Here is a 15,599-nt window from a genome sequence, read left to right as displayed (position 1 = left end):
CAATATAAACTCTATTAATAAACTGGGGAAAATGGTAAGTGTGGACAGGGAAAAAAATGTGTGAAATGGGGAAGATAGCATGTACAGTTTATGAAAAAAATAACATAAGGGCATTCCTTACAATTTGAAAGTAGACAACGAATGGCTCGGATATATGATAACTCATTAATTTCGGAGCATCGTTAATGTGCTCTTGTTTTATCATGCAATAATTCATTTTTCAGGAAATGAGTGCTGTTACTATTTCTAGTTTTGCCTGTTGTTTCACATAACTGTTTTCCTGACAAATCTTTTCTTTTCTGGACAGAAAAAAATTTATTCCAATTATAAGAATCTGGATTTGTATTTTGCTTAGTAATTTCATATTGTTCCTAAAAACAATTCTTCATTAGTACCAAATATTTAATCAAATTTCTTCTGATTACTAATATTTTTTTATATATTAAATTGATATGAATACATAAGAATAACCTTTTTGTTGACATTAAAACATTAATGACAAATGAAGTGACATAAATGGATTCAAATATTGATTAATTCAATCTAATATGTTTTGCAACAATGATTTTAAATTCTAGTAAAAAAAATTAAAAACTTAGTAAAAGTAATAAAAACAAAAAAAAAATATTAAAGAATATAAATATTCTATGTTTAATTATTATATGAACAGAAAAAAAATGAACATATAACGGAATAAACATTACTCTCCGTTTTGAATGTTATATAAATAACTAAGTACAAACTATGTAGTTCAAATATTAAAAAGACAGAGCATCCATTTATTACGATCTAAAGACATACAGGGAAGGGTTTGGATACTACTGACTATTTTGATTTGGAGTATCTTTATTGCATTCCTCTATTATCTATATTTTATCTATATTTCTTCTATTATCTATATTTTATCTATATTTCTTCTATTATCTATATTTTATCTATATTTCTTCGATTATCTAAATTTTATCTATATTTCTTCGATTATCTATATTTTATCTATATTTCTTCGATTATCTATATTTCTTCGATTATCTATATTTATTATTTATTTATCTATATTCTTCTTTTATCTATATTTAACCTCTTTTATCATTTGTTTATTTGTTTCAACCTTATACAGTTTCATGCCCCTTGACAGAATCGAACAAAATTTAGCACATAGAATGATTAATTATGCTATTAAAAAATTCTACGGCCCTATATAAAAGGTGAAATGGGATTAGAATGATTTTACTTTTTTTCCATAATATGTTTGAAACACACCATTACACAAAATTTTTTTTATATCTACCTAAATTTTAGCTTCTCATTTACATAGATTTCTTTTTCTTTAATACTAATTTTTTAAAAAAAAATTATAATCAATTCTTAAAAAATGTCGTCCAATGATGCCATTTAAATTAGAGTTAAGAGATGTAAAATATCTTGATTATAAGAATTCAAAAACTGGATGACGTAAAATTATATGCATTTTGCGTTTTCTTATATATATATATATATATATATATATATATATATATATATATATATATATATATAGAACAAAGAGAGAAAACAAATAAATGAAGGTGGAATCGTCGTGATTATGGCGGCTAGCTATGTAATTAATTGTTCTTTACATACTATTGCTCTAACTATTTCCATGTTTTGCAAATTCCTTAATATAATTGAATTCCTGACAAAGTTTTTATGTTATTCTTGATCTCAAAAACAAGTACTGCTCACTCATATTTACCTTTGAATTCATGGTGTATATTCAGATACCTCAAAATTATTTCCTCTTTGATGAAGGAAAATGCAATAAAATTTATTTTGTCTATTTTAAATAAAATAAAAAAATGTATTATGTAATCTCTATAATTTTATATTACTTGAGCGATATATTACATAAAATAAACAAAAGAAAAACCCATCAAGGAACAGTTTAAATTATTTTTGTACTAATCTATCATAAAATAATCCTTTCGTTAAAGCGATTTAAATACTGTGTCTTGATTTCACAGTAAATGAGAATCGGGCGAGAAAGAATATTTGTATATTTATTTTCGTGTAGTGAATGAATATTTATGAATATTTATTTGAAGTGAATATTTATTTTTATATGAAATGCGGATTATGCATTAGAAAGAGATCTTAAAAATATTTAATGAACAGAGCGTATTCAATGATATATTTACTGTAGAATAGATAGTTTCTATTCCAATCCATGAGTAATAAACATTTAAAAAATTTGTTAATTTGAGATTTAGATTACATCGTCTGCAAATTATTTAATTTAGCTTTACAGTTACATAAATTTACATAATCTTGCATTATAATTACATAAAGTTACATAAACTTAAAGGACTATCCTAATTACTCATGAGTGAAGAAATAAAGAAAAAAAAGTGAATTATTAACGTAAGGAATCAATTCATGCTCATATGCGTTTAGTTAAATATAAAGCATCAATTTAATTTGTGAAAATACTGCCCTTTTTGCTTGAAGAAAAGAGATGTAACTTTACATTACATTTCATGATAAGGGACAGTTAGATTTTGTATAACATGGTCATCTACCTTTACTCGACTTAGTAGTTACTATAACTTAAATTACAAATCAAAATTCTATTTAATAAGTTGTAAAGCTTTTCTATGACAAAAGTTTATATTATTGAATGTTTCTGAGTTATCATCTTTAATAGTAAAATAAAATGTGTGGCTCTCTCTATAAGCCAGACCGTTCAATTTAGAGCCAGTAGATTTTGCACTGAGATTGAGAATGTGCACCTCGGGTTAACTTTATTTGAAATTTTAATCTAAATTTTAAACAATAAAAAATTAATTGAGATTTTTTACTTCTTCAGTGATAACCTCCGAAAATATTATCTCAGTAAAGTGCATTTAATGATACCGGTTTAATTGTCATGCAAAGCCTTGATAAATTTTGGTATTAAGAAAAAAAATTAATAATTTTCAACAATAGATTTTATTATTGCACTGAAATTCAAAACGGTTTCAGTATTTCATCAAGTATTAAGTATCATTATTTTCTTCCATTGTTGGAAACCAATCAAGGATTTTTTAAATATCTGTGTAGTTTACATGAAAAATAAGAAAGTTAAATTACAGTATCACGAAAGTTAAAAAATAGATTAACAGAATAGCTGCATTTTTAATAGGACTGCTATGCCATGGGACTTGACTCCATTAGGGAGATTCACTTACATAATAGAACAAGTGTAAGATTATTAGAATAAGACAATTTCAATGTATATCGTAAATCGATGCTTAAAAATACTTTCTTGAAATATGTACATCAAATATATCATTTGATTCTTGAAATATTTATATGAAATATGTACATTAAAAATACTTTCTTGAAATATGTACATCAAATCTATGAATATGAGATTTAATGGAATTAAACAAAATCAAAAGTCCCAGCGAACTAGCTGGTCACCATAGGCGGCTAGTTAAAAATATGTTATAAATATGTGGTAAAAATTTATTAAATATTGGATTATATATTTTAAAAAGCACCTTTTGATGATATAAAATTATTAATACTAGAATGTTTCTCATTTGTTATTTAATGACTCATTACATAGATACGCACAAAAATATATAGAGAACATGCTCTCCTAAACAATGCATGTGAGTAAACATTTAAGCGCATGTGCGCATGTTTGGCCATATTGGCCATATAAATATATGCTTTAAACTGCAATGCTCATGCTTAATAATGAAAGAATTTATAACAATACTGTACAAGTGCATTGAAATGGCAATCATTTACGTATTCCGTTTTTCAAACATTTGCTACATTTTAAACAAACATCTGTATGCAGTCAATTGTTACAATTTCCCTATTTGAGGTTTACTTGAAAATCACGAGACGCGATTCGTACTTCAATTCAAATAAATTGAATTATTCGTAATAATAGAAAACGCGAATTGTTTTAATTAACATTTCCCCAAAGACCTTACCGACAATCGATAAACCATTTGCTCCACGTGAAAATAAAACAAAAATCGATTGACTCATGAAATTTTAATCCAGAGGAATAACAGCAAAAAAAGTCTTGTACACTTGTTCCTTGTGAAAAAGGGAAATCTGAATGGCTATTGTCAGCGGAATGCAAATGACGGTCAATGGGGTTTAATCGAGAGATTGCGTGAAGGTATTCGGATTACCCATTTCTTTGCGTTTTCACATCAAATCTCCGACTGAGGATTAAGTCTCTTTCGCCTTTCATTTAGCGGTGACTGTTCACGATTTCTTATCCATGGTTTATTTTCTTCAGATTGCATCGTTAGTTTGTTTAGTTGCAGTTTGTCTTATATAATTCACAATTTCTTCAGCGTTTTACTATAGAATTTTTAAATCCTTTAAATTCAAATTTATGCTAGATGACTTAATGCAAACCATTATTAAACTATGTGCCGTATCTCCAGGGGGGGGGCATATAGCACAATACTGGAGTGGCCAAAACTTTTAGTGTTTTCGTCATCATATTCTTCAACATTTGTGAATTCATATTAAATGGTTTTCTAAACCTGGGCCTCTTAAACTGTGATTCGTAATACCAGTTTGGATTGTTTACATTTGCGGCCCATGTTAAAGAAATAGGAAAGCTGTTCTTCAACGAACCTTGTAATTTTGAACCATAGTCTGACGACAAAGGCGACACTTGAGAGAACACTCCTGCCCACGTTCATGCGACGTACCAGCCGATAGGACATTTCATCCAGTTGGATTCATCATTACCAATGTCATAACCTCATTTGGGGTCATTTAGGGCAATGCCTTGGTTGTTGAAGCTTTCACTGCGTTATTTTTACAAATCCCTTAACATGGCCATGTTAAATAACCGTAGAATCGCTTCTTAAATTGTATGAATCATCTCCATAGAACAGTCGACAAGTACAATATTATGGTGATGAAACCGTCTAGTACGTTTTTCTTTCAGTTTTCTCATCATTTATGATTAAAAAAAATAGCCAATCAAATAAATTTTATCTTAAGTTTCTATCAAGTTTTAAAGGAATTCTGATCAATGCACATGCATTAAGTCTATTGCTAAAGCTGTCTTAAGCAATCCGGATGCTAGTTACTACATCGATGAATTTATTTCTGAGGATGATATTGTGAATGGGATTTATGCAAAACTATAAAAGATGATTATTTTTAATAATTTTTATTAATTATTTTTTTTCTGGATATTTAAAGAAGGTATTAATATACTAAAAATGCTTCAAATTGAAGCAATGAATTAATAAGTTAGACAAAAACTTAACAGATGCGGAACTAGTGTATACATATAACTTGGTAAATTCGACCAAGGTTATGTAATATATTTTGTGAAATAAGCGAACAGTGAAATTGAGATATTCATAACTTGGTCAATTTTAATCGAAAAAAAATATAACTTTATAGTTTAAAATACAATTATATAGAAAATATCTTACTAAATATGATTAAAAGGATTGGAGGAACTGTATAAAATTTTCCACAATGCATTTACATACTCAAATAACATAAATATAAATATTTACATTATTGAGGTCATTTTACCAAATGGAAGTCTACGCTTAACATTAGCATTTCGCTATTATGCTATGATTTGAATGGGCACTTTGTATATGAACATTCCATATCTTGCAAATCAATGCAAACGAATACGCAAACGTTTATTCATTATTGGAGAAATGATTTAAAGTATTCCATACGTACCAGACAGTACGAAAATGTGTACACCTATGCTCTTTAAAGATGGAATGAATTTAAGCTTCCTTGATACATAAAAAAATCAGTCGCACTAATTTAATCTAGAAAACAATTGCGCATCTTGCAGTTATAAAAAACATTGGGACTTGACAATACAGTACAAAGTAAATTTATTGAATTATTATGTAAATTTATTGCATTGATGATATTCTTGACATGACTTCCTTGTGAAACCTACAGGAAAGGAATTATTCCATTCCTTTCGGTTTTACCTACATATCTTCATTGGATTGGTCGGGTTTCTTTATCTTGAATTCTTCTCGGTTTCAAAACAAATTATTAAATAAAATTTTGAATTAAATAATTTTTTTCTTCTTTATTCAAGTGATATAGGAGTAATCAGCTAGAATTGCAGGAGTAATCTGCATTTAATAATCAACGAAGGTCATATTTTACCTTCATATTGCATTTATATGTTCCTATATGGCAATATGATCTGAACACGAATGAAAAAGGAATTAATCATTTAATTAGTTAATTTGAATGAAATCAATCCAATAGAAATGAATATTGGTAAACATGAAGTATTTCAAATTCTTTTTCAAAATTTAATTTTTAATTTAAAAAATAATGAATTGAGTTGAAAAAGATTAAAGCATATAAAGACTCATACAATATTAGTGGTTTTAATTATTTAAATTATATCAATTTTGATAGAAAATGCATTAATAATGATTCCATTAAAACTTTCATAATTTACTAAAATTCAGATTTACTTGAATCTTCTACATGACATTTAGAGTAATAAAATTTGAACTTTCAAAATTTTCCAGACACAAGCTCGTAAAAATTCGAAGAGACGTTTAATGATGTCTAGATTTCTCTAAACTATTGATTTTTTTTCCTTATCAGAAGGAATCGAGTTTCTCTTCCGTATCTATCTTTTTGGTTTATTTACTTGTGAATACATAATTCATCAATACATGTTTAATACATACTGATAGCATTTGTGAAGTCAACAACTCAGAAAACTTATTTAAAATATTTTTAAAGCATATATATAGAATCAATCCTGATTAAGAAATAAAGCAATATTCATTCTGTTTAATTTAATTTTACAAGTAGTGCTAGGGAGGGAATATAACCAGATCTTCAAAACTTGTTAGTTATTTTCGAAATGGTTAATAATAATCGTCATTGGTTTATGGTAATTTTGAAGCAGTTTTATAATTAGAACAATTAATTTTCATTTTATATGGGCCATTTGAAAGAAAAGTGATATTAAATCAAATTCTTAAAACTTCAGTAAATTCAGAGTTTAATAACTTAGTATCTCATTATTTATTTAGACAATGACGACTTTAGAATTTTAATTATAAATATAAATAATGTAAATTAAAATATTAATAGATAATATTTACTTTCATCAAAGTTTCCATAATAAAATATCCACCATTTGGAATGTAGAGATGTATTAAAAGAGTAGAAATTCGTCAATACAACATTTCATTCGCATTTTATCTTTCTAAAAACTTTATTTAAATTTATCTTTAATAAAAGACTAACGTATTTCCCTAAATTATCCATATTTTGGTCCTTTTGTGTTTAATTTTTTGTGCTTTGATTGATTATGAGCATAACCATCAGAATAATTTAGTTAATATATAACAAGTGGCAATAACATACAATAAACACAGTTGAATTTTCTTTTAGAGAATCATTTATCAAATTTTTATCATTTTGAGTTTCTTTTTGAATTTATTTTTGATAAGTATTTATGAAAGTGTACCACGCTAAACTACATGTTAATTTCAATAAATTTCTTTCTATTGAGAAATTAATAGTTAGTAAAAGATACTCGAGAAGTTTTCGTTTAATATCAAAACAAATCATGTCTGTAAATATATTTTAAATCAAATAGAAATTGTGAAGTGCAATTTCGAATTATAATTATGCGATATTTTTACATTATCTGTTGTGGGCTAGTTGGCTTTCACAACTTGCACAAAGGAGGAAGCCTTTTAAAGAAAGGAAGTTAGAAATTGGAAAACAGAAATGAGCCTTTTGTATTAAAATATTTCTCTATTGTAATTGTATATTAATAAATTTAATTATAAAATAAAGAAAAAATCAAGAAACCCTATAATAATACATGTTAGCATACCATTATTCTGTATTATCTTATAATGTTTTATTCAACAATATTTTATTTTTGTCATACCAATGATAGGTAGGATAAACTTTGCTAATCAATGTGTGATGCTTTCTTTAAAAAGACGAGAGTCTTGCTTGCCTATAAAATATTGTAATTTCTCCATATATGGAGAAAAAAGAAAAAAACTTTATTTTTCTAATTTCTCAAAAAATCACTAAATGATAATAAAAATTTTCTCATTTTTCATTTATATAATATAGGGCAAGTGACTTTACATAAGTAGTGGATTAATCACAAAGACATGATTAGCTATAAGTTGCGCACGATTTATAAATGTTAAGTAAATTGGTAACTATGAGTAGAATTAAAGAATCAGAAAACATTAGAAATTTAAAGCAAATTATATTTCAATATAAAATGAACTGCACATTAACAATAAAATGCAAGTTTTTACAAATTTTGATGCGATTCGTAATCATGCATAATTGTTTGAAAACTCAGTCACAATAATATATTATTATAAAAATAGCATACTTTTAAATAATAAACAGTAATGATCACAAAATGCATAAACTTTTATCCGCATTAAAGCAGTTCGAAAAGGTTATTTTAAGATGCAAACACTCTTTATATCGGTAAGACTCGTATAAAAAGAAAAAGCAAACAAAAAACACAGAAAGATTCGTAAAGAAATAAGAAGGATGGGAGGCCACTTTTTCAAACCCCAAAAAGCTCATTCACCAAATATTATGCTTTGGAGAAGTAAGCTGACACCCGCCATAGATAGCTTTCTGATACAATATGCATTCATGAGGTCTTATATTTTGGCTTTCATTTTTTTTTCCTGCACACTTTTTTTCCCCTCTTCGAATCTGAATAAAAGAGGGGTATTCTTTTAGTGTAAGAAATGCATCTCTACGAAATGAAGAGAAATGACAGTTTTTTTCCTTGCTTGCCATGAAATCCCTTGTTCTTCAAATTGCCTTTGAATTTTACAAATCTGCAGATTTGTACCGCGTATTGAAAAAAAGAAAGGATGTCTTTCAAAACAAACAGAACCATTTTTTATATGTAAATTCTAATGGTTGTTTTAACCATTTTTTTCTTTTTGCTAATTCGTTTATCTGCATTATCAAGTTAGCGTGATTAAACTTTGGCAAAAAAAGTTACAAAGCTTTTGAAAATTTTTAATAGTGTAAACTTGAAAATCGTTCAGAAGTATCGACTTCTAAGCTGCATATATTATCAAACTCTTAATGAATATCACGCAACTGAGCTAGCATTTGGGGGAAAAATTGGTATTTTTATCTTCTGTTGGAATAAAAGAAAGTTCAAATGTGACCGAAATGAAAACATTTTGAACCTTTGTATGCCTTTATAAAGCTGTTTGCACTCCTTTGATTTTCGTGAAATTTATGCGTCCGAAGAATGTCAGAAGTCACGTAACGGATATCATTTTATCTATTTTCATACTTTATGCCAGGAATACCTATTTTTGGCTCAAACCTTTAAACGCTATTGCAAGACAAATATTTGAGATAATTTCATTCCTGGGCCTTGTGATAAATATTTGATTTCATTTCAAATAAAATGAGTCTAAACAGCAATTATTTCCCAAAGTATCTAAGAACAAGCAATTCATTATTTTCAAATGCTAATTATTCTTTTTCATTCCTGAATGAAGGTGAAAAGTACAACATTTCTGCGTATAAAACGTCAACTGTCAACTGCGTGACACAGAAATAGTTTTTATTCCTTATTGGCAAATGGCAGCAATCAAATGTAAACAAATGCCGTATAGTTTCAGACTGTGTTATTAACGTTTTTATGGCTACACTTATTTCAATGCCTTATTCAGTTAATTAATGGAGTTGAAGTATTGAAAGCTTGAATGAGAATTCAACGAAACCCCCATTCAGGCAGAGGGAAAAAGATGTTCTAGAAATCAAAATAAAGGAGTAAAAAAAAGTTTAATTGAGCATGAAAATAAACATAACACGTTTGAATACCTCATGATTCATATGTGATTCACATTAGTTATCTAATCGTACTTAACCATCTATCTATTTAGATAACCCGTTCTCTATTTTAATCAATAGATAGCAAAGAAGTTGTCGCCCAATTAGATAGACTATCCGAATATAATATGTAATTATTGCTTGCCAGTGGAAATCTATTTTCATACATCCCAAACTATTATTCCATTAAAATGATTTCTGCGTTGTCTCAAAACTCAAAAGGTATCGTTTTAACATTGATATCAATTTTATTTCTGTACAGTTTCTTTCTTCGTTTTTAATAAATTGTTAAAATGTAATTTTATATACAATCTGTTACAACGTTTTTAATGTAATGATGAAATTCAAACTCGTTCATCAAAACATTCAATCGCGTGTATTTGCCACGGTTAAAATTAAGATATATAAAAAAGAATTATTCGCTTCAGACATTAACTCAGTGCAAATTGGATTTTCATCATTTCTTTTATTTTTGATTTATTTATATTTATATAAGTTTTATATTTTTATATATTTACCATCTATTTATATACTTTTAAATTTGCATGCCTAATGAATTTTAATAGACTGGGTCGATTACGTTCATGTGTTTCTATTTTATCATATAATAAGTTGAAATTTGAAAAAATGTATTCCTCATTAATAGTTTAAGAAGCTGAAAATTCAATAAACTGGAGAAACAAAAACTTGTCATCAAACATAGATTCTCTACATATAGTACCTTAAATGCGTTGTTTTTAGATATAACAAAACTTTTTTCAAACATTTCTATGGTTTTCTCTTACTCATAATTTTTTAAAGGTATTTTCCGGACCGAAATAAGCATTATAAGGGCACTTACGCAATATAAATATCGGGGTCCCTTGCCTTCAAACTTTCAAAACCCGATATTGAATTATCTATTCTAAATTAATCTTTATATAAATAGATTTAAGAAGTAAAATTTGGCAAAATGAAATAATGAAATGATTATTTTCAAATTGATTTCTAAAACGTTACTTTGGGTATATTACGTATAAAAAATGTGCAATTGAAACTTAAATGTAATTTTGAGTAAAATTATAAGAAAAAAAGTGAGAAAAATTTTAACATAATTAATTAATCGGACAGATTTTCAATTACAAAGGACAGTTTTTTTAGAATTATAAGGTAGTATATAAGTTGTAAATAGTGATTAAGTAGAAATGTTACTAGAATAAAATTCTAAAATTAAATGATATTTGAGTTTAATTTGTTCGAGTGTAAAGTACAAAATAACTTTCAAAATATCATAAAAATGTCAAGAAATTGTCTACTTTGCCTTTTAATAATCCTTCTCTGGGTATTTAGATAGTTGATATATTTTTATGAAATTTTTATAATCATAAATATTATATAAGTTGAATAAAATATTAATTGAATATTTTTCGTTACGTTAATTTCTATACAACTTGCTGATTATTTGGTACCCAGTTCTTATTAGTGAAGGGTAATCTTTATTAATAACAACCTGAAAGATTTTCAAAACTTTATGACGCTGTTGTTATTATGATATTTTTTGAGTAACATTTTACGAAAGTGATCAATAGTACTCAAATCCCAACTTCACTGAAGTTTCAAGTGTTAATATCATTTTTTTTACCTGTAACAGTTTTGGTTCTTTTACACATCCATTTAAACTGTTTGCATTAGCTGGAGCATACATGGAGAAAAAGGAAATTTCGAAAGCAGTACAGAATAATAATAATAAAATAAAAAAAAAAATTAAAAAACATTTTTTTTTAATTTATTTTCTTTCAACTAGTTTTTTCTTCCACTTCTTTCGTTAGTTCCTTTTTTTCAGTCAATTTTAAAAGCTTACAAGAAGCCAATTTTAAATTAAAATGAAAAAGAATATTGGAAATATTTATTTATATTTAATGATAATCAAGAATCTTTATTAGCAAATTTTATTATGATAATCTAATATCGACTTAAAGTTCTAGAATCGTCTTAAAATATAAAAAATATTAGTGGTTGAGAACCTAAAATTTTATAAATAGAAAAAAAAAATATTTCACTAAATCTGCTTCTGTTTTCTAAGGAAAAAAATATATATATTAATGATTTTTTTAAAATTATATTTTAATTTCTTTCAATATTTCATGATGGAATCTCTAATATTTATTTACGCAATGATATGCAGAAGCAGAGCTTATCTGAAAAAACTAATACACACTGCAGACATATAATAAAAAATTTTACTTATTTTTCTGTATGTTTTAAAAGGTTTTCATAATTTTGAGATTCTTACATTTTCACTTTCTATATATGCTAACTGGAAATTATAAGTTTCTTCAAAATCAGAAATATTAATTTTCTAAATTAACATCCTTTTTAAAAAAGAAAAAAAGAAGGTTCTTTGTTTGTGAAACTAGAAAAATAAAACATCTATTGTTATTAAAAAAATATATATTCAATATTTTGAAGATGTAAGAATAGTAATAGCTGCTCACTGCGAGGAAAAATATATATCAAAATCTATTTTTGATTAAAATCCATTTATCGGTAGCCCTTTATCGCCAACAGATGACAAGTCACCAATACCAAAATGTAAAGAAATTCTAAGTTAAGAAATGCAATGAAGCGGTCATAGTTCCAGATTGATTTCTAAAAGAGAATTTTTAACTATTAAATATTCTTTTGCTCTATTAACGGAATCTGATTTTTACTTTTTAAGATTGATTGCTTCATCAATTTTTGAGATCAATTGCTTCATCAGTCAATGTTTAATATATTGTAAATTCATAGATAAGCAATTTTGATAAATATTTGAGGCTAATAAGTTAAACTGACAAAATATTTTTTAATAAAGAATATTCGAGATTTTTTTTTGAAAATTTATTACAATTTAATGAAATTTAAATTTAAAGTCAAACCTTAGAGCGAAGATTTAAAAAATAAGTTAGAATATTTTTTTTTCGATGAAATTGATAGATCACTGCGAGATCTTCCAAGATAAAAACGGATATTATTCTGGGAAGAAATACCCATTTTCTTTTCTATTGAGTGATAGTTTATCTTCCTAAGTTAGTTGTTTAAAATATTTTTTGAGCCAAGAAAATCATTCGACATTTAGAACGACCAAAGCGCCTACCAATAATGGCATTAACACATATTTTTAGTAGACTGAAGACACAGGATAAAAAGTACTCTTCACATAATCAAAACTCTACAATTGGGCTGCAGCTTTTAACTAATAACTTTTAATCTAAATTTGATTTATATTCATTAATTTCCATTTTGATGCAACCCGAAATATGTTTTCTGACGGACCTTGATAATTTTCAATCCTTAATAAGAGGAAACGAAGGCCATTTGAACTACAAACTTGTACACCCCCCCCCCAATTAAGAGATATTTGACCCCAACTATTAGCACGATTTCGCACGCACTAGATTGGCTTACACAAAGATTCTTCGGTGGATTCGAAGTTCGAAAGCAGAACTCTTCGAGAAATTATCATCAGGTCATCGTGATCTTTTTAGTAGTACCACAGTGACCTAAGATGTCGACTTTGGGGCCGGATGTTCTAGGTTCGAAATCTTTTTCCACTAAATATCTATCCTGTATTCCATCTTAGTAAACGTTAAATAAAATGTAGTGAGCCAAATGTTAACCTGTTGGTGTTGTGTAGGAGTTTGGAGAGTGGGTGGTAGCTCAGTTTTTATGTGACCGGAGTTCAAAATTACGAAGTCCGTCATAAAATAGTCCTAATGTTTCTTCGAAAAGGCACTTTAAAATAACTAAACTATGGTTTATTTAATTTTACAAAATCCAAAATTCACAGCACTTACGAAGAATATTTGCAAAAGATTTAAGCAAACAACAAAAAAAGAGAATAGAGAATAAAAAATAAAAAATATGCACAGCAAAATAGTATCTCTCATCCCGGCACTGAGTTGTAGATTTCCAACTTAACAGATAAAAAAACCGACATGATAAATGATTTTTAACGATACATTTATTTGCTGTCTTTAAAAATCAATTGCCATATTTTTAACATTCATTTGAAAATTTAAGTAAAAGTAGAAATAAAAAGAAATTTATGACAGTTCTTCCCCCCCCCCCAAAAAAAAAAATAATTTAAAACTACATAATTACTTCGATTCTCTCTAATACCGCACAGTTTTAAAATTTATTTCAAACAAAATTATTACTTGCAATATGACACTCATTCCTATTTTGACCATGAAACGCATATTCTACGTTTGTGACAAATTAAAGAAGAAATCTGCTTTTAAATTTTTCCTTTACAGCTAGAATAACAGCCAAGTTATTTTTTATTACTCTCAAGATGCAGGGAGCACATATATCGTCAAAACAAACGACAGCACATCTTCGATCTTTAGTGCTCAAAGACTTGTTTAAAAGTAGTAATAGGGCAAACCGATCTTTTCGGGTAGCAGTTTGTTCAATTTTTAACAGGGATGGATAGCTCATTCGACGAGAATTACCGTGATAAAATGAACATAATTCAGTAGAAGACCTACCCAGACGCTTTTCTAGAGAGCGATAACTTAGCATCCAACGACGGTCGTTTCTCTTTAAAACATTTTGTCTCTGCTAAGGAAATCATTGGACGTTTAGGACTGTCAAGGCACTCACGAATAAATACATTCTAGCCATAGTGAGCGTCATCGCATTAATGCATACCACGTTTTTTTCTCGTTTATTAACATATTTTCTCAATTTGCGTGAGAAACCTTCTCCCGTCGTTTTTCTTTTATTCCTGTTGTCTTCCGTTTTTCTTATGAGAAAAAAGCATCGGAAAAAGAGGAAAAAATCCTAACATCCATGGAAATAAAGACTTTTTAATTCGTTTTAAACTGTATTTTCTTTAAAAGATATCATACTCATTCAGAAATAAAAAAAGCAATAATGATAAAGATTTTCCATTGTCAGAAAATGAAGAAAAAATTCATGTTTTAAGATTCAGATTCCTATTTCGTTTATGGTTTTGAGTGAAAAAAAATAATTTATTGAGTTTTTATTATTTTTTTTATTTCGAAAACTATTTATTTGAGGGACAAATATTTAATGGAGATGGGGATAGGCAATGAATGAAAGTGTATATTAAATTGTGTTTATGTTTTACTAAACAATTTATTTTAACCATAGTGATCGATAAAGAAGCAATTGTGAAACTCTAAATGTTTCGAAAGACTACAATTCGCTTATTTCCCGTTTTAATAAAATACGCACATTCAAATATTACGAACCAGAAAGGAATTAAAGATCAGAGAATTGAAGCTAATACATTTGAAATTTAACATGAATGTCAAGGATTTCATTTTGAAATGTTTCATACATTCTAGCTCGCCTTTAATACTGCTCATCTGAAATTTCTCATTAATTTCTGTTAGCATAAATAAAGAAAAATTATACTTGTCAGTAAATGAAACACACCAGAAGTTAATAATTCAGTTTAAATGCCTGCGAGATCATCTACGAAATAAAAGCCTGAGGAAATTAATTCCACACTGCGCAATTATGTACTTTTCGCCATTTATGCGGTTGCCTTTTAATACACTTTTATTTAACTTGCATTATTTCATGTTTCTAAATGTGGGATTTTGTTATCACACATCAACTTAAGTGCTAGATTTTTGAAATTTGTGCAATTGTCTGTTCTCTTCAAAATTACGGTATTTTAACAATTCCAGAACTCAGTTATATGTTAATCGATTAAATTTCTAAAA

Source organism: Argiope bruennichi, chromosome X2, assembly GCF_947563725.1.
Source record: "Argiope bruennichi chromosome X2, qqArgBrue1.1, whole genome shotgun sequence".
Taxonomy (NCBI): domain Eukaryota; kingdom Metazoa; phylum Arthropoda; class Arachnida; order Araneae; family Araneidae; genus Argiope; species Argiope bruennichi.
This window is presented reverse-complemented; position numbering follows the sequence as displayed.